Below are 18,722 nucleotides of genomic sequence, written 5' to 3' on the forward strand. Positions count from 1 at the left end.
AATGGATTGCTGCAGTGAGGTGTTGAAGATGTCCATGCAGACCTCTGACTATTGGTCTTTACAGACCTTCAGTACCCAACCAGTTTTGTTGTCTGGTCCCTCTGCCTTATGTGGGTTCATCTTGGATAGGTTCTCCTCACCTCAGCCACAGCTATTCAGGGGTCTGTACATCAGGGAGACACAGATCTTTCTTCAACGTCATCCTGTTCTTCTCAAGGAACTGTACATAGAAGATATTCAGTCTGTCCAGAAGGGAAGCGTCGTTATCTTTAACTCACAATGGTGCCTTGTGATCTGCTACAGTATCGATCCCCTGCCACATGTGCTTAGTGTCTTCATTGTTGCACAGCTGTATTTGGATCCTCTATGCGTACCCACATTCTGCCTTCTGGATTGTACAGAAGAGTTCAGGACTGGCTGAACCTAGTACTATATTGTCCCATGTCCTGAAGGCAGCATCAAGAACTCTGAGTAGTTCCTGGACCTCTGGATTCAACCATAGTTTCCAATTAGTCTTGGTTGTGAAACATTTAGTCTTGTTGACTTCTTCAATGCATTTGCTGATGAAGCTAGTCACTGATTACATGACCATTTTAGCTGGCTGCCTCCCTGAGACAGCTCTAATCCATGGTCTCAAAGCAGCCTTGCAATGCTGCTGTTCCCCCAGTCCCTCATGCAAATTAGTTTTATATCACTCAATAAACATAATGAGATTATGCACATGATTTTGTGACATATGGCACACAAAAGAAATTGCCCCCCCCCCCCCCTTGTGTGTAGTTTCAACATTGAAGCATCTGGCTCATTGGAAGGAATGTTGCTTTATCACCTTTAGTCAAAGATCAAAGAATAAAACTATAATTCTCTAAACCAGGTTGAATAGTAAGGGAAAGATAGGAGGCTGTACTATATAACTCATTTTCCAAAGAAGATCTGGAATTTCTGTCCCAGGATAGAAATTAGTAGCAGATCATGCCTTATTCTTCAGATAATCCAATTCCAAGGTAAGGACAATGTGGCAACTTACTATTAGACCGGAATTCTTTCTCACATATTGAAGTGAGTGACTCGTGTTTCACGTCTGATATTCTCTATGTCAAAAAATAGAAATATCGAATTCTCAATCTGGAATCATCTACACAGTAACTACCATTCTGATTGTTGAATATGAACGACAACATCTTCTCTAGGTATTCTGATGGCTTTAATCTTCAAATAATAATTTTATTTCCCTGACAATGGACAATAAATTGCATCTAATTTTCATACACTGCAAAGGTTGATCAAATAAGTTGAAATACATTTTCCCAAAAGCAATAAAAGATGACCTTTTTCATTCAATCTGTTTATCAAGTGCCATTAAATTTAATTTGTCAAATTCTATTATATAATATTTGGATGATCAGTCTACTGTGAAAGAAAATGCTGATGTATTCTTGAATTAGTATCAGCAGAATATTTCTAATGGCAACCAATCATGATTAACAATAATGGTGAATATTATGCAGAATTTCCACTGAGAAAATGCATATGGATTATTATTTACCATACCCTGGTGGAACATACTACAAACTGAAGATTAGCCATTTTCTGGATTGGAATTTTTATTTTGTTCATTCTTGGGTTGTGGACATCACTGGCAGCAATATTTATTGCCCTATTGAATAGGATGGTTTGCTCTTTCATTTCACAGGACAATCAAACATTAGCAATATTTGTGTATTCTTAGTCACAAAACCAAATGTTGAAGGTCACCAGATTTCCTTCCAAATGACACAAGTGAACCAGGTGGGCTTTTACCACAAAACAATTATTTCATTTCTGATGTTTTTTCCCCAAACTAGTTATATATTTAATTAAAAGAGTTTAAGTTCCCAGATGTCATTATGCCATTTGAATTCATGTCTCCATACCATCAATTCAAACCATCAGAATTGCAGTATCAGTAGCTGAACTATTGCTCGAGAGAGGCACACTTGAAGACATCTCAATTACCTTTTAGATTTTTTAAGCTCTATCTATTTAAAGCATCAGCTGAGTTTGAAGACAAACTAAAATATCTTTTCTGATTTTCCAGGTTTTGTTTTTAAACAACTTTAAAACTTAGGGCATAAAACAAGGAAAGAGGACCAGAATCAATTATGTGGATTTACAATTCCTTAGATCAGTGGTTCTCAATATTTTTATTTCCACTCACATACCACTTTAAATATTCCTTATGCCATAGGTGCTCTGTGATTAGTAAGGAATTTCTTAAGATGGTATGTGGGTGGAAAGCAAAAGGTTGAAAACCACTGTTTTAATCATATTTAATTGACTTGTTATGTGCACGGTTTCATTCTTCTTTCTTTGGCTTGGCTTCGCGGACGAAGATTTATGGAGGGGGTAAAAAGTCCACGTCAGCTGCAGGCTCGTTTGTGGCTGACAAGTCCGATGCGGGACAGGCAGACACGATTGCAGCGGTTGCAGGGGAAAATTGGTTGGTTGGGGTTGGGTGTTGGGTTTTTCCTCCTTTGCCTTTTGTCAGTGAGGTGGGCTCTGCGGTCTTCTTCAAAGGAGGTTGCTGCCCGCCAAACTGTGAGGCGCCAAGATGCACGGTTTGAGGCGTTATCAGCCCACTGGCGGTGGTCAATGTGGCAGGCACCAAGAGATTTCTTTAGGCAGTCCTTGTACCTTTTCTTTGGTGCACCTCTGTCACGGTGGCCAGTGGAGAGCTCGCCATATAACACGATCTTTGGAAGGCGATGGTCCTCCATTCTGGAGACGTGACCCATCCAGCGCAGCTGGATCTTCAGCAGCGTGGACTCGATGCTGTCGACCTCTGCCATCTCGAGTACTTCGACGTTAGGGATGTAAGTGCTCCAATGGATGTTGAGGATGGAGCGGAGACAACGCTGGCGGAAGCGTTCTAGGAGCCGTAGGTGGTGCCGGTAGAGGTCCCACGATTCGGAGCCGAACAGGAGTGTGGGTATGACAACGGCTCTGTATACGCTTATCTTTGTGAGGTTTTTCAGTTGGTTGTTTTTCCAGACTCTTTTGTGTAGTCTTCCAAAGGCGCTATTTGCCTTGGCGAGTCTGTTGTCTATCTCATTGTCGATCCTTGCATCTGATGAAATGGTGCAGCCGAGATAGGTAAACTGGTTGACCGTTTTGAGTTTTGTGTGCCCGATGGAGATGTGGGGGGGCTGGTAATCATGGTGGGGAGCTGGCTGATGGAGGACCTCAGTTTTCTTCAGGCTGACTTCCAGGCCAAACATTTTGGCAGTTTCCGCAAAGCAGGACGTCAAGCGCTGAAGAGCTGGCTCTGAATGGGCAACTAAAGCGGCATCGTCTGCAAAGAGTAGTTCACGGACAAGTTTCTCTTAAGGGCCAATGACAATATTTCTGAAGCAAAATATTTCAGTAATAATTGGGTCTAGAGAAGTGATTCTCAACCTTCCCTTCCTACACACATACCACCTTAAGCAATCCCTTAACTAATTACAGAGCACAGGTGGCATAGGGATTACTTAAAGTAGTATGTGATTAGATGATTAGATAGTTAAATTATTTATTAGAACCAGCAGAGCAGGGTGGGGAGTGGTGTGTAGGCCTTGTTTTATAAACAATAGAAATCCAACTACATTCAGAAAACTCCCCATTATCACAAACCAGAAACAGCTAGAGGACACAAAAGACTATATTTAATAATAGCAGGGAGCACAAAATGCCTATAAAAAGATTCTTCACCCCACCTTCCCCCCCCCTCCCCCCCCCCCCTCGTACACTATTTCTCTAATATTGCTTGGAATATATATGACCACAAATTCTTGTTCCATCTAAATTTTTGACATGTTGGAAATGTTTTGTTTCTGAATGACTTTAAGCATGAAGTAGTCATGTCAGATTGCAAAGTAAGTTAAGCAAAAACAGCGTTAAGATCCACACCTTCAGCAGCATTCTCTCTCTCCCCTGCTAAAATGTAGCATTCTGGCCAGGAAGGGGGCCGAGAGAAAATGTCCTTGGTCCTGTCCTTTATTTCCAAACACATGTGGAACCTCTGAATTAAAATTTACAGGATTGGTGATACAAATAGGAAAACTCAGATTCATTTGAAAAAAATAATCTGTGTAATATTTTCTTTAAAATCCTGGTGACTGTGAAATACATTTCATAAAACTACAGTGACTGACACATGCATGACCCATCTATCCTCTCTTGCAGTACCTTTGGCCACACATGGGTACTCTGTTCTGAGACTGAATATGTGGATTTGGTTTGCTTTAGTAGATGAAAAATAAGTGTGCAAAATGGAGCTGCTTTAAAATATTAGTAAAATAATTTCCCTGCACCTTTAGCATTTATTTCAGTAAATAAAAAATTGTTATGAAATCACGAGCATATTATTTTTCATTTACAGTTTTGCTACAATTGCATGGCCAGAGGAAATATCACTATTTCATTTACCACATGGTTAGTCAGAGTCAAGAACCTTGTTTAATCCTCCACATGCTTCACAAGATTTAAATTGTGTTGTTTTTTTATATTGCTCATCCAGCCAGGGCTGACGCCAGACCATTTTGCATCCCAGGCGAGGCCAACTACTCACACCACCCCACCCCCCACCAAAACTTGCCAACTTCAATGTTCAAAAACAGATGTTTTGTGGAAAAAATGAAAAGCACAAAATTTGAAACTGCTAAATGTATTTTTAATTGCAAGAATAAGTAATACATCAATCTTTGATTATCTTTCTCAAATACAAAAGAAAACATTTTGGCATGCAAATCACTTTGAACAAGAGGGCACTCAGTAGAATGCATACCTCCGCCAAGGGCAACACGACATTAAAACCTTTTACTTCACACACCTTAAGTCTTTATAGCTTCCAGTGTCCACTTTTTCCACAAGAATGATGCAGTATAAAAAGGCCCCTTTGATCCATCAAGTTGGCTCTGACTTTCCCCTAACCATTTTTACAAATCTATGCTTTTCCCTTTTTGTATTTTCCCACATTTCTATCTTTTCCTCTCAGATTCTACAACTCACTTACACACTACAGCAATGCCCACATCTTTGAGATTCAAGAGGAAACTGAAACATCCAGAGGGTGCTCACATGGTGGGGTGATACAGCAACTAATATAGCCGCTCTCTTACCGGCCTACTGCAGGGTGCAACCACTGCAACTGCAGGTAGGCAACCTGGGAGGTTGGCCCCACTGTGCCAGCCATCAATCACTGGCCTATATAAAGATTCGAGCCAGCCCCTTCCTAAATCAGTTCAGCACATGGAACCAGAGTCTACAAAGACCTGGTATTCAACTTTAAGCTAATTAAAGCCTGTAGTACAGTCTTCTCAAGTATTATGTTTGTTTGCTGCACCACAGCGCATCACAATTTAATGATCTTAAAATTTTGAGGACCATGGAGAGATTTATCACCCTTGAGAGGCTAGACATAGACCCTCAGTGCCCAGACACTCCAGCATCCTCTGAGATCTGGAAGCATGCAATTGAGGTGATTATTCACACTCAAGAGGAAGTCATCAATACGAACCAGAAAAAGCTCATGGTCCTACACACCAAACTGGTCCCCGTGCACGGACTTTGAACCTGCAATGGCCACCCTGAAAGGTATGTACCAGACCGTGACAAATATGCTCCAGGCCCAATACCTGCTCAGCAGCAGAGTACAGCAGCCTGGTGAGATGACGTATGCTTACCTGGGGGCACTGTGAGAGCTAGCATACCTGTGCACCATTGAAGCTGGCGTGACTGCTGTGGAAGTGGAGCGTCTCATCCGAGAAGCATGCGCGTGAGGGCTGCAGTTGAGAGCAACTTGACAGAGACTGTTGGAGGAGAACAATGCCTCCTTCTTCAGAATTATGGAAGCTCCCTAGAAGCTGCAGCTCACCATGTGGAGGTCTTCGATGCTCACCTCCCCTACTCACCGGCCTGGCTAACGCCAACGACAGCAGCAGTCGCTGAAGGGCCCCACAAGGAAGAGACGATAGCCACCGCTGATGCCAGTCACTGCTGTAAGCACTGTGGGTCCTAGGGTGGGTCAGGCAGGTGCTCCCAAAAGAACTGCCCCATGAGGAACTCGCACTGCTAAAGAGTGACTCTCCAAACCCACCGGGAGCGCTGCGGCACTCTGCGACTAGCTGGGAGTGCCTTCTGACCCTATGGGCTCCTCCACATGTGAGTAGCGGGTGTGCTCATCATGGGTGCTGCCACCTTTCATCACCCAACTTCTGCCCACATCAATGATGTCACTTCTGTCTGGATTTCCACCCACACCAATTACGTCACTTCCGTCCAGGCCACCGGGTTGAGCCAACGCCGTGCACACCCCTTGGGCGCCACCATTATGGGACAACCTATGCCCAGCCGCATGACCTAAGCTGAACCAGCACGCCAACCAGACATTGCAGTCTACACATGCGTCCTCAGAATTGTGCACTCATTGCACCCCACACACCAAAAGTCACCCTCTGGCTGCTGCTCGCTAGAACCATCGGGGAGCAGTGACTCAGTCCCTGAGGTAGTCCTAGCATCCACTACACTGATGGAGGACATTCCCTATGGACTCGGGTGCTCAATTATGGACATTGCTGTCAATGGGAAGGTAACAAAATGCAGTAGTACTGAGAGCTTTGCGCATCCGAATGTGGTCAGGACAATGAAACTCAGAGTGTACCCAGCAAACCTCCCCATCACTTTTGCATCCAAGGGTCACTTGATCACGCCACAGGGGTGCTGCTCAATGAACTTGATAGTGGGAGGGAGACATACCAAGGGTTTAGGTGACTGGTCATGCCCAAGCTCTGTGCCCAAGTTATCCTGGGCCGAGACTTCCTGTGTAACCTCCACAGCCTCACTCCTGCCTTCCCCCCACTCATCATGCAGTGACCATTCCAAATCCACCTGCAGACTCTCCACCCTTCGGGTATCCCCACCATCCCTCTTCAATTACCTAACACCAGACAGCAAACCAAAAGCAGGCACTACTGTACAGCCTGACTACTAGCTGAGGGAGTTATAGAACCCAGCAATAGTCCCTGGAGAGCCCATGTCCTAGTAGTAAAAAGGGGCAGCAAACCAAGGATGTTAATCAATTATAACCCAGACCATCAACCGATACACCTAGCTGGATACCTCATCGCTGACATGGTCAATGACATAGTCCAGTACTGGGTCATCTCCACCATTGACCTGAAGTCAGCCTACGACTAAATCCCTATCCACAGCCAGGATAAACCTTATACTTTCTTTGAGGCAGATGAAAGCCTCTACCAGTTCTGTTGGGTCCTGTTTGGGGTCATAAACGGAGTCTCCATTTTTCAGCAGGAGATGGACCACATGGTAGACTGGCACAAACTAAAAGCGACAATGTCACCATCTGTGGCCATGACCAGCAGGACCATGATGCCAACCGGGAGAGATTTCTCCACATGGTCGAGGTGTTAAACTTCACCTATAAGAGGGAGAAGTGTGTGTTCAGCACCACCCGCCTCACCATCCTGGGTTGCATCATGGAACATGATGCCATTGGTCCTGACCTCAAACTCATGCACCCTCTAATGGAACTTCCGCTCCCCACACGCTCAAGGCCCTTTGCAGGTACCTATGGCTCTTCTCTTACTGCTCCCAGTGGGTGCCCGCTTCTCTGACAAGGTCCAGCTATTGGCCAAGGGCACCACCTTTCACTCGCCGCAGAGGCACAAGCGGCCTTCACCTGCATCAGATAAGACATCGCCATCGCCATGATGCATGCCGTGGATCAAAACACCCCATTCCAGGTGGACTGCAATTCCTCTGATGTTGCGCTCGCTGCCACTCTCAGTAAGGGACAGACCCGTGGCCTATTTCTCCAGGGCTCTTCACGGTTCAGAGATCAGGCACTCTGTCATCGAAAAGGAGGCCCAGGTAACTGTGGAAGCTGTCCGTCACTGGCGCCACTACCTGGCAGGCAGGAGGTTCATCTTTCTCACTGACCAGCGCATGGTGGCATTCATGTTCGGCACCACCCATAGGGGCAAGATCAAGAATGACAAGATCATGTGCTGGAGGGTTGAGCTGGCCATGTTCAGCTATGACATCCAGTGTAGGCCCAGGGAACTCAATGACTCATTTGTCGCCCTGTCCCGGACATGCACCAGTGCGCAGTCCAAGCAACTGCAGGCACACCACACATGGTTGCAAGGAGAATATGCAAACTGCTCCCAGATCGTGCCAGAATTGAGGGCAGAAGCCAGGTCGCTGGAGTTGTGAGGTAGTAGCTTTATTAATTGCACCACTGTGAGACAACATTAACCAGAGCAATAATAACGTTGATTACATGTCTCTTTAAGAACTGTCTGGAAGGATGATATCTCCATATTACACAACACCAACAACTGGGAGAACTTGCAATCCATTGATAGAGAAATGTAACTATATAATTTCACCATGGCTTCATAGATGGAAATTCAAGAATGGCTTTCTGATTGTCTGCCTTTTGAAGTTCTCATGCTTTATGAAACTGACAACTAGGATAAACAAAATCACTGATATAAAGACAAAAAAAAATCATGGAGTAATTGCTGAGTTGATTTCTTTTAAGAATTTATATATTTTTATTTCTCATTTATGAACATTGATATTTATTCTGCTGTTAAAAGCCAGCTAGTACCTGTTGTGAACTATTCTTAACAAGTTACCCTGGACCATCTTGGTCTCAAACCTGCTTGGTTCCTCTTCTCATGAATTATGATCCTCTAAAAGGGGCCAGTCATGGACTGACTGACTTTTCTTGATGAAATCTTAATAAATTGCTCAAAACAATATTAGAATAATTGGAACAATAAATGTAAATATTTTACATTTAAATAGCCAAATACACATTTAGGCTTACATGAGACTCCCCTTGGCAATTAGCCTACATACACACACCAGAGCTCCCGACGTCGACTCTGAACCCTCCCCTTGGTCTACTACCTCACACACACATTGGACTCCAAAGTGCATGTGTGGTAGGCCGAGGGGACAGGGGAGGGTTCAGAGTCAGGACTCAAGCTTCAGGATTTCCAGTGTAGGCCAAGGGGAGGGTTTAGAATCAAGCATCGGGAGCTCCCAACTCGGGTGACCGGAGCTCCCAACACCTGACTCCAAAGGCCGATCTGTCCCCTCAGCAGTCGTCTTACAGGTGCAGACCTGAGCTCGTGATGCCAGCTCCAAACCCTCCCCCTGGTCAACCTGAACTGTGGGCACAATTTGCTCTCTCCTCTGAGGTCTGCACCCTAGGCAGCTGCCTAGTTGACCTAATGGTAGCGCTGGTCCTGCATCCAGGACAGAACAATCTCGATAGTAAATGTTAATTCTGTAAAGTGGTGGGGTTCTGTTGAAGGCATTTTGATCTGATGGATCTTGTCTGCCTTCAGTTGAACTTCACACTGCGCTTGGAATAGGAATGGATTGTTCAATTGGATAGTCAGGCAAATCAAATTGTAATTTGTCCCACAAAAATAGCATGGGTATCATTTATAATATAAACTTTAGACCTCAATCTAGAATACTATTTAGATATATTTTTTATAAATTGTTATTGTGTTCTTATATATTAAAATTCAATTCCATATTTTCTTGTAATGAAACTCATAATGACTTTGCATAGACATGTTTAAAGGAAGATTTACATATCTTATTTTCCCTCAAAGCAACCATTTTCCAAAAGGCAAACACAACTGCTGCAGCACCTAAAGCACCAAGTTGACTTTATACTGTCTATGAAAGCAACTAGTAAAATATATGGCACAGATACAACATCAATAAAATCGCAGCACCACAAACAATCATTTGACTGTTCAAGCCTGTGCTGGTGTCATTTATATCCTCCCAAACTGCACCCTGATCTGTGTATATTAATTTTCTGATAACTGCATTGAAAGGAAACTGGACAAATAGAGCAAATTATGGAGACTAAATTATTTTCATTTACTTTTGAATTATTTGTATTCATAAATGGCATTCTACAAATTTAAACACCTTTTTTTTACACCGACAGAATATAAACCAGGTGAACTCAATAGGCTCTCAGAAGGACACACGAGATGCTGGAATTGAAGCCAAGCACAATCTGCTGGAGGCACTGAGCAGGTTGAAGAATGACAGTGGGAGAAAAAGAATCGCCACCATTTTGCGCCTGATCTCTTCATCAGGACTGAGGAAGCAAAGATTCTGGCCTGTGACATTGACCATTCTTTTCCTTCCACTGATGTTGCTTGACCTGCTGAGTTCCTCCAGCAGACTGTATTTAGGCTCCCTGAATCCCGAGATAAATATTTATCACGTCCCTCAAGCATCTGAAATTAAATAAATGAATTAAAATTTATGCTCTGATAAAATCCTTAAACTCAAGGTCCTTGCAAAGAAATGATATTCAAAATTTAATAACAATACTCAGCTTTTCAGGTATCACCTATGGAGAGAAGCAACACTGACCTTTCTGCTTGATGACCTTTCAGACCTGAGGGAGGTTGGGAATCAAAGATGATTTTTTTCCACAGTGAAAGGGAGTGGGGAAGGAGAAAGCAATAAGAATGAGTGTAAACAGTTGAAGATCAAGAGATTTCTGGATGTGGTGCAAGGAGGGGTGGTGAAGGTTTACTAATCATTGGTGGATGTGCAAATGGAAGGTCAAACAAAAAGTGGGGGAGTAAAGAGTTACAGGATCTCTGAAGTTCAAACTATAGAAGCAAAATACTGCAGATTCTGAGATCTGAGATGAAATTGGAGAACGTTGGAAATATTCTCTTAGGTTAGATTGTATGGGTGGAGAGAGAGAAAAAGAATGGACATCACTTGTGGAGGGTCACTCCTCAGAATCAGATGGATAATGATGAAAGGTCTCTATTTAATATGCATTGAAATGAAGGGATATATTATAGTTTTATGATTCTCAAATGCCTTCCAGAGTACTTTGAAATGTAAAAAAGATCATAGACATATGTAATGGCCATTTTGTGTATAGATGAGATCCATAATTAGGAGTGAACTGGAAAATTATCTATATCCTCTCATTAGATGCTGCACGACCTGTTAAACACTTCTAGTTTACCAATAATAAGATAAATCATCTGATTTAACCTGGTAATAGAGAACTAAATATCTGACAAGGCATCAGAAAACTTCACCGCTGCAAGTAGTTCCATTAAGTCCTTTACATCCACTTAAGGGGTCTCTAGGAGTTACAATTTAACAGCTTGTCCAAAGCACAGCATCTGTGGAAGTACGGGTTTCTGAATTCCATGCTAACATGTCAGTTCTGATTATCTGCCTCAGATTTTAAAGACACCACTCTGCTACCCTGATGTTAAAATGTTTTGCTGAGAATGGAATAGATAGGTAAGGAGATGAATTGTAAAAATATATAAAAGTGGATAAGTGCAGTAAAACGAAGTTCAGAAAGCAATGGGATGTATTTTGGCTCCATTTGGAGATCATCAGATATTCTGAGCATGCTATCAATAATTCAAGAGAAAGATAAGGTTCAGCATCTATGTAATTAAATTGCTAAAGCAGCCATTGAAATAAGGTTGAGGTGATGGGAGAATTCAATTATTCCTGCATAATGTAGACAAACAAAAGCTGAAAGGCATTTGATAATTTCTTCTTAATTCTGCATGAAAAGCTGGGAACAGAAGAGAATGTGTATGAGGCCAAAGCCGCAGAAATGCAATAGGGTTAAAATTTGCCTCATTTGCTGGAGTTAAATGATGGCTACCTATTGTCAACCCTAAAGACATTTTGTTCCTTTGAGTACAAGATTATCATTTACCAGTTATTGTACAAGTCAGTATGGTTAGTGTTGTGGTCAGCACAATGCTATTACAGCCCCAGTGATATGGTTTGAGTCCGGCACTCCCCGTCTTTCCTCGGGGTACTCCAGTTTCCTCCCACCCTTCAAAGCGTACAAGGGTTGTAGGATAATTGGGATATTTGACAGCACGGGAGTGTGGGGTGGAGAGGCCTGTCTAAATTTACACTTAAATATGTCAAACAGGTATCTCTTAATCACTTATCACATTCCTGATGCTCATTTTTCAAAGCTGGCGAGTTAGCCATCTACAAAGGCTCATGAACCCTATTGAGGAGGAATGCTACATAGAAAAAAAGGACCATAAGATAGACATAGGAGCAGAAGTAGACTATGTGGCCCATGTAATCCACCATATGATCCATTCTCCCACTCAGCCACTATGTTTCTTGCATTGGCTGGGAATTGAACCCAGGTCCCTTGCATGGGGGATGAGAATTTTACCCTTGAACCACTAGTGCTGACTGGCAAAAAAAAACATTTTGACCATATAAAATTAGTTTAGCGATCTGCACTCTAAAGGAGACAGCTTAAAACTTATCAAATGGTTCATAATTTTTCAAGCAAAGGGGTAAGAAAACAATTAATGCAAAGAAGTGAGGTGTTATGCCAAATTAGAGTAATTTTTTTTTAGCATTTATGTCAAAACTGCTAGACATCAGTTACAGGATGACTGTGGGGCATTAAAGTCTGTTTTGAGCAAAATGATAATAATGAAAAGTGCATAGGTATCATGTTTCTATTTTTAACTGTGAGCTATTTGGATCTGTGCTTTCCATTCCAGACAAAATTGACACTCTAATAGATTGCTAACCTGGCTCAAAGGGAATAGGGGAGGCAAAACTAATAGGACTCTAAGTCCAGGTAGCTCTATAGTCAGATTTAATATCTCCTAGATTTTGAAGGAGGTGGCAGGGGCTTTGAGAGAAGCTCGGACAAATATTTTAATTTGTTCATTGGGATTTTTTGTAAGAAGCTGCACATAATGGATCTAATTTAACAGAGTTATTTAAAAACACAATTTTCAAATTGTAGAAGAGCAAGCTTAAACTCTGGAGAGCTGTTAGTGGTAAACATCACAAGTGATGCAATTAGTTATCAATTTGGATGCTCAGATATAATAAGGAATTCCCAATATGGCTGGGGGAAAAAAAACTTGCTTCTGACATCGGGGTGGGGGGGGTGGGGGTGGGGGTGAGCCGCAAGGAGAGATGATAAGGACGATAACACATGCATCAAGGAAGAACTAGAAAGGCTCATATTCAAGCACTTGCATTCCTTCGGCAACTTTGCGAAACCTTAGAAACTCTGATCGAGTTCTGAAGCTACAAAAATGGAAGGTAAGGATGTTCTTTTTTTTGTTGAAGTACAAGTGGGTCAAGAGTCAGCCAAGAAGGGAAACATGGTGAAGCTCAGCTGAGTGAAGCTGCTGGAATAGACTCGCTCTAACAATTCAGGAAGAATTGCTCAGGGAAGAAATCGAGACGGATAATATCAGCAACTTTGAAGAGACCTTTGCCGAGGTAATAAATTAATGAATGTAGATCATGAAATGTATCTTGTTTCTGATCTCTGAAACTGGGCTGATAATCTGGAATCCAGAGTTTCTGACATTTACTTCAACATTTTTTCTATGTTCTGCACTTGTACAAATCGTAGCTACTGGAATCAAGTATTTGTTAATTGCCACACAACTTCAAGATTTATTTTTGTTTTATGCAGCATCTTTAACAATATTCATTCATGCAATATATCTTACTTTAGAACCTAATCTTTGCATAGCTTCTATTAACAATGGTCAAGACTTCTAGTTACATATATACAATGGTTTCCCTCACTCCATAGATGGATCCATTTATTATCTTATTATTTCTCAAGATAATCACATTCACATGGAAATTTATAACAAGGAATATTTTTTGTCAACTATTGCAGCTTGCTTCCTTCTGGACTTTTGATTTCTTTGTGCACTGAGCATGAATAAGCAGGTTCAAAAGTTTTATTTACTATGAAACAAATTATCTAATTACTGTGACTTTGCTGTCATGGGAGCAAGTTTTGGACAAGTTGAATGCAACATTTCTGATATTACAATTGGACCTAGACAGCTAAAGGACGATTACAAAGTGCTCTGCTATGAACTGAGAGGGACTAGAAAGATGCAAATCTTCCTTTCTTTCAAACAACCTTTAACTGGTTCACAGTTAATGTATCTCCTTTTCCTTGAGTTGTGTAAAACAGATTGAGAATTTCTTGTGGAAAATGTGAGGCATGTAGCATTTTTTATTTACTTAGAGCACATGAATCTATTTTTACTCAACTCTATTGTGACACATTACCTCAAAAAAGGTGCACCTTTTAACTTGAGCAGACTCATTGTATGGTTCTAATATATTCAGTAGACGACAGAGCTGCTAGCTTTCCTTAAAATTACTATGCGGGTTGAAGTGCAATCAAAGCTGACAAGTAAAATTCCAACAGCTTGCAATGTTAATTACTCACAGAGGTCGACTCCTCTAATCTGCAGTTTTATAATCAAGCTTCTTGTGGTTTAATACAAGAAGGGAGCAGATTTTGCAATTGTAATGACAAAACCTTTGCATCAAGAAAGTGACAAAAACTACAGATATATTTCCACAAGCTTGAGGTTTATGGTAGAAGTCATGAAGTTGTTGACAGGTGTCAAGTATTTCTTCCCAATTTGCATTGTTTTATCATCTTCCAACATGCAATCATGGAGAATCGCCTGACTAAATTTCAGATATTTCTGAACAATTTCTAGGCCCATAAATGATTTGTGCACTGTAGAGGAATTGTCTCTCTTCAATCATATGAAAGAAATTAATTTTGAATTCCTGACATTTATGATATTGCATGCTCTACTTTCATTGTGCAGAGGCCAAAGGTAAATGGAAAATCCACACCAAGAAATTGGGTCCCTGCCTGAAATTTTGTCTGTCCATTTCTCTCAAGGTCACTGCCTGACCTGCTGAGTCTCTTGAACTTCTAATTGCTTGCTTAAGATTCCAGCATCTGCAATTGCTTTACTTTCTCCAGTTTTGTCAGATATTGATGGGCACCTTCCTTTTAGGTCAAGAGCAAGCATGGTTATTATATCGCTGCAAAATCTAGGCCACTCTGTACGAATAACAATTATTCTTGTTTTCTTGCAGCGTTTTGACAAAATGGGAAGCACGATAGGATGCTTTAGGCCAGGAATTATTCATTTATGAAATATGTTATTTATGTTAATACTGTAATGGGACAATATACTTGTGATTGATTGTTTTTCATCCTAACCAATGTCTCTAAAATAATTAATACAATCTTAATAGCAGTGAATGAATTACAAGGTGATAGTCACAGCTTATAAGACGTGGGTGCAATTTGCTGTTCTTCAAGTAAAATTATTTTTTGCAGAAATTGCAGAAATACAACAAAAAATACAGTCCAATTTATAGTAGAAGTCCAAAAATCTGGATGCAGGAAATCCAGACCACCTCAGTATATGGACTTTAAAAAAAACTCTCAAACTTTTTACACGTGTGCGTACGTGTGTACATGTATAAGCACCAGAGTAGCAGAGTGGTAACCAGTGACCATGCTTTAATACAGGTAATCTTATTACAAAGAAATTCATTTGTTCACTGTATTTTTCTTTTACCAAGTTCATGCTTAAACATAATTTCAAGCATTACATGACTTTTTTTATGTAATGAAAAAATGTTGTTTACATTTCTGTCAGTGTTGACTTTATCTTTCTTTAAAACTGCTCATGTTGATAAATGAATAAAGTTCTATTTGCTAGTGGACAAGCTATCAAAATTTACCTGTTTATCTCTTCCTTTTACCTCCTTAAATTTAAATTTTAAAAGTACTGCCCGAGAATGTGGAAAATCTGGACTGATCCAATCCTCGAGCAGTGTAGATTTTCGGACTTCTATTGTAGAAGGTTTCTCTATCAGTTAATACAAAATGGAGCATTGTTTCTGTTCAGAATTTGACCTCCTAGATATACTGTAGCTCCAAGAATGGAAATCTATGGTATTGCTCATGCCACCTCCACCAGTTTAGGAGAAAAAAAGGTCCCAAAGTCACTTTTATTGTCATGTAATTATGCAGAAAATGTAATATGGATGATATACTTCCACATTTGCCTGCTGTAAGGAGTTGCCATGACCATTACCTGGCACTCCCAATAATAAGAGAAGAGAAAATGAAGCAAAAAACATTCCCTTCAGAGACACTGAGTGTCTGTGGATTTCCCTCCAATTCTCCCCCAGCCCCTGCAGGCTCACAGAGTTCTCTTCAATCTCTTGGCATCACCAGATCCAAAACCTCCATATAGGTCACAAATTTTCAGAAGAGCCCTTCTTGACTTCAGTACCCTCTTGAAACCTGGTACTGACACTGGCTCCCATGAGCTAGTCTGCAGCAGCCTGCAAACTGATGTGAATCTTTTGACCACAAGTGACCAGCTGCTTGCTGAACACTTCACTAGTCCACTGCCTCACCTTCCGGTTGGGTCATTTCCTAGGCTTCTCTTTCTCAACAGGGGCTGCCCTCCCATTTCTGGTGCCCTGCATCTGTTTGCTGCTCCCCTGGAGTCTGCAACCACTCATGGTATGCTGGTCAGCATAGGTGTCGCAGTATTGGGCACAGACCTCTGTGGTTCCAGGATGTTTAAAAAAAAATCAGCTGGTCTAACAGGGTTTTTAAAGTTTATATGGAACCAACACATGACAATCAGGTGGAAGGACCCTATAGAGCAGTGTTGTGTCTGCTCCCGCTCTCCTGTGTCCACTCAAGAGGCAGCTCTGAATCAACAGCAGGTTCTCAGAACCACCCAAGTTGACACATTCAAGTTGAAGGTCAAAGAATCCATTTTCAAGTATTACTGACGCACTAGTGCAATGTCTTCGTTTGATTGTAGATGAAATAGTTGACTAACCATCGCCTTTGTGGAACAGAGGCATCCAAGGACCACTCACTTCATGGTTGTCTTACAAGGTGTAAACTCTGAAGAGCTCTTGTGATAGAGTCACCAGCACACAACCTCTCCCCCTCTTTCACCTACTCACCCAAGTCTCTGGTATTTACACATATTAACATTAATAGTGCTTAGTTTAACATAGCTGGGGGATGATGTTACCTCCAACAACCATCTCATATAGTTAACCATTGATCCATTGATGTTGTTGAGCATTAATTTGTAGTATAAGCTTAATCGTAGATTAAATGAAATTCCATCTGCCACAAGTAAAGGTTATGTTATATAAATTAGAATAACATTCAACTGTAGAACAATTGAAAAGAGCTCCTTTGGTGTTCTCTCTCTCTCTTCCGTACTGAGACAACGTGCCAGACCACATTATGAGACTCGTGAAGGGGATGAAAACCTCTCCACCACCAACAAAATAGTACAGAGCAGTAAGGAATGCAAACAAAGAAAGTTTGTAGTAAGTATTTGAATATGGATGGGCAGGTGATAGAGAAGGGAAATGCTCTGGAAGAAGATGAAGGGCAATTGGCAGGAAAAGTAAATAATGTTGTTCTTAAAGATGAGGGAAAACAGGGATTAAAAATTGGGAAATCCCTGAAATTCATATATTTTAATGCCAGGAGTATTGTAAAAAAGGTGGATGAGCTGAAGGTGTGGATTGATACTTGGAAGTATGATGTGGTAGCGATTAGTGAGACATGGTTGCAGGAGGGATGTGATTGGCAACTGAATATCCCTGGGTTTCGTTGTTTTAGGTGTGATAGAGTCGGAGGGGCAAGAGGAGGTGGGGTTGCATTGCTTGTCAGGGAAAATATTACAGCGGTGCCTAGGAAGGATAGATTAGAGGGCACATCCACAGAGGCTATTTGGGTGGAACTGAGGAGTAGGAAAGGAGAGGTTACACTTGTAGGGGTGTATTATAGACCACCCAGAGGGGACCGAGACCTAGAGGAGCAAATCTGTAGGGAGATAGTAGATATTTGTGATAAGCACAGGGTTGTAATTATGGGAGATTTTAATTTTCCACATATAGATTGGGAAACACATTCTGTGAAAGGACTGGATGGGTTAGAGTTTGTGAAATGTGTGCAAGATAGTTTTTTACAACAATATGTAGAGATGCCGACCAGAGAAGGAGCAGTGTTAGATCTACTGTTGGCAAATGGGATGGGTCAAGTGACGGAGGTTAGTGTTGGCGAGCACTTCGGGTCCAGTGATCATAATGCCATCAGCTTCAATGTCATTATGGAAAGAGAAAAATCAGGGCCAAGGATTGAGGTTTTTGATTGGGGAAAAGCTAGATTTGAGGAGATGCGAAAGGACTTGCAGGGTGTGCATTGGGACAATTTGTGTTATGGGCAGGATGTAGTAGAGAGATGGAAGTCTTTTAAAGATCAGATTTTGAGAGTGCAAAAGCTTTATGTTCCTGTTAGGTTAAAAGGAGGGGCAAAAGGTTTGAGAGAGCCGTGGTTTTCAAGGAATATTGGAAACTTGGTTCGAAGAAAAAGGGAGGCGTACATTAGATATAAGAAGCATGGAGTTAAGGAGATGTTTGAAAGATACATTGAATGTAAGAGGAATCTTAAGAGAGGAATTAGGAAAGCTAAAAGAAGGTACGAGAAAACTATGGCAAGCAGGGTGAAAACTAATCCAAAAGAGTTCTACAAATATGTTAATGGTAAGAGGAAAGCTAGAGACAAAATTGGTCCCTTAGAAAATCAGAGTGGAAAACTGTGTGTGGAGCCTAGAGAAATGGGGGAGATATTGAACAGTTTCTTTTCTTCGGTATTCACTAAGGAGAAGGATATTGGGAGATATGGGATAAAAAAAGCAAATTGGGTAAATATGGGGAATATAGAGATTACAAAAGGTGTAGTTTTAAGG

The 18,722-nt window shown here is 41.4% G+C and overlaps 1 long non-coding RNA gene across 1 annotated transcript; it reads left to right on the forward strand.

Moving 5' to 3' along the window:
- Positions 1-822: 822 nt before the first annotated feature.
- Positions 823-13,315, forward strand: LOC138756184 (uncharacterized). Its single transcript, XR_011352835.1, has 3 exons — positions 823-1,004; positions 11,302-11,364; positions 13,204-13,315. It is a non-coding gene; the product is annotated as an uncharacterized lncRNA (long non-coding RNA).
- Positions 13,316-18,722: the final 5,407 nt, after the last annotated feature.

Source organism: Narcine bancroftii, chromosome 3 (assembly GCF_036971445.1).
Source record: "Narcine bancroftii isolate sNarBan1 chromosome 3, sNarBan1.hap1, whole genome shotgun sequence".
In the NCBI taxonomy this organism is placed as follows: Eukaryota; Metazoa; Chordata; class Chondrichthyes; order Torpediniformes; family Narcinidae; genus Narcine; species Narcine bancroftii.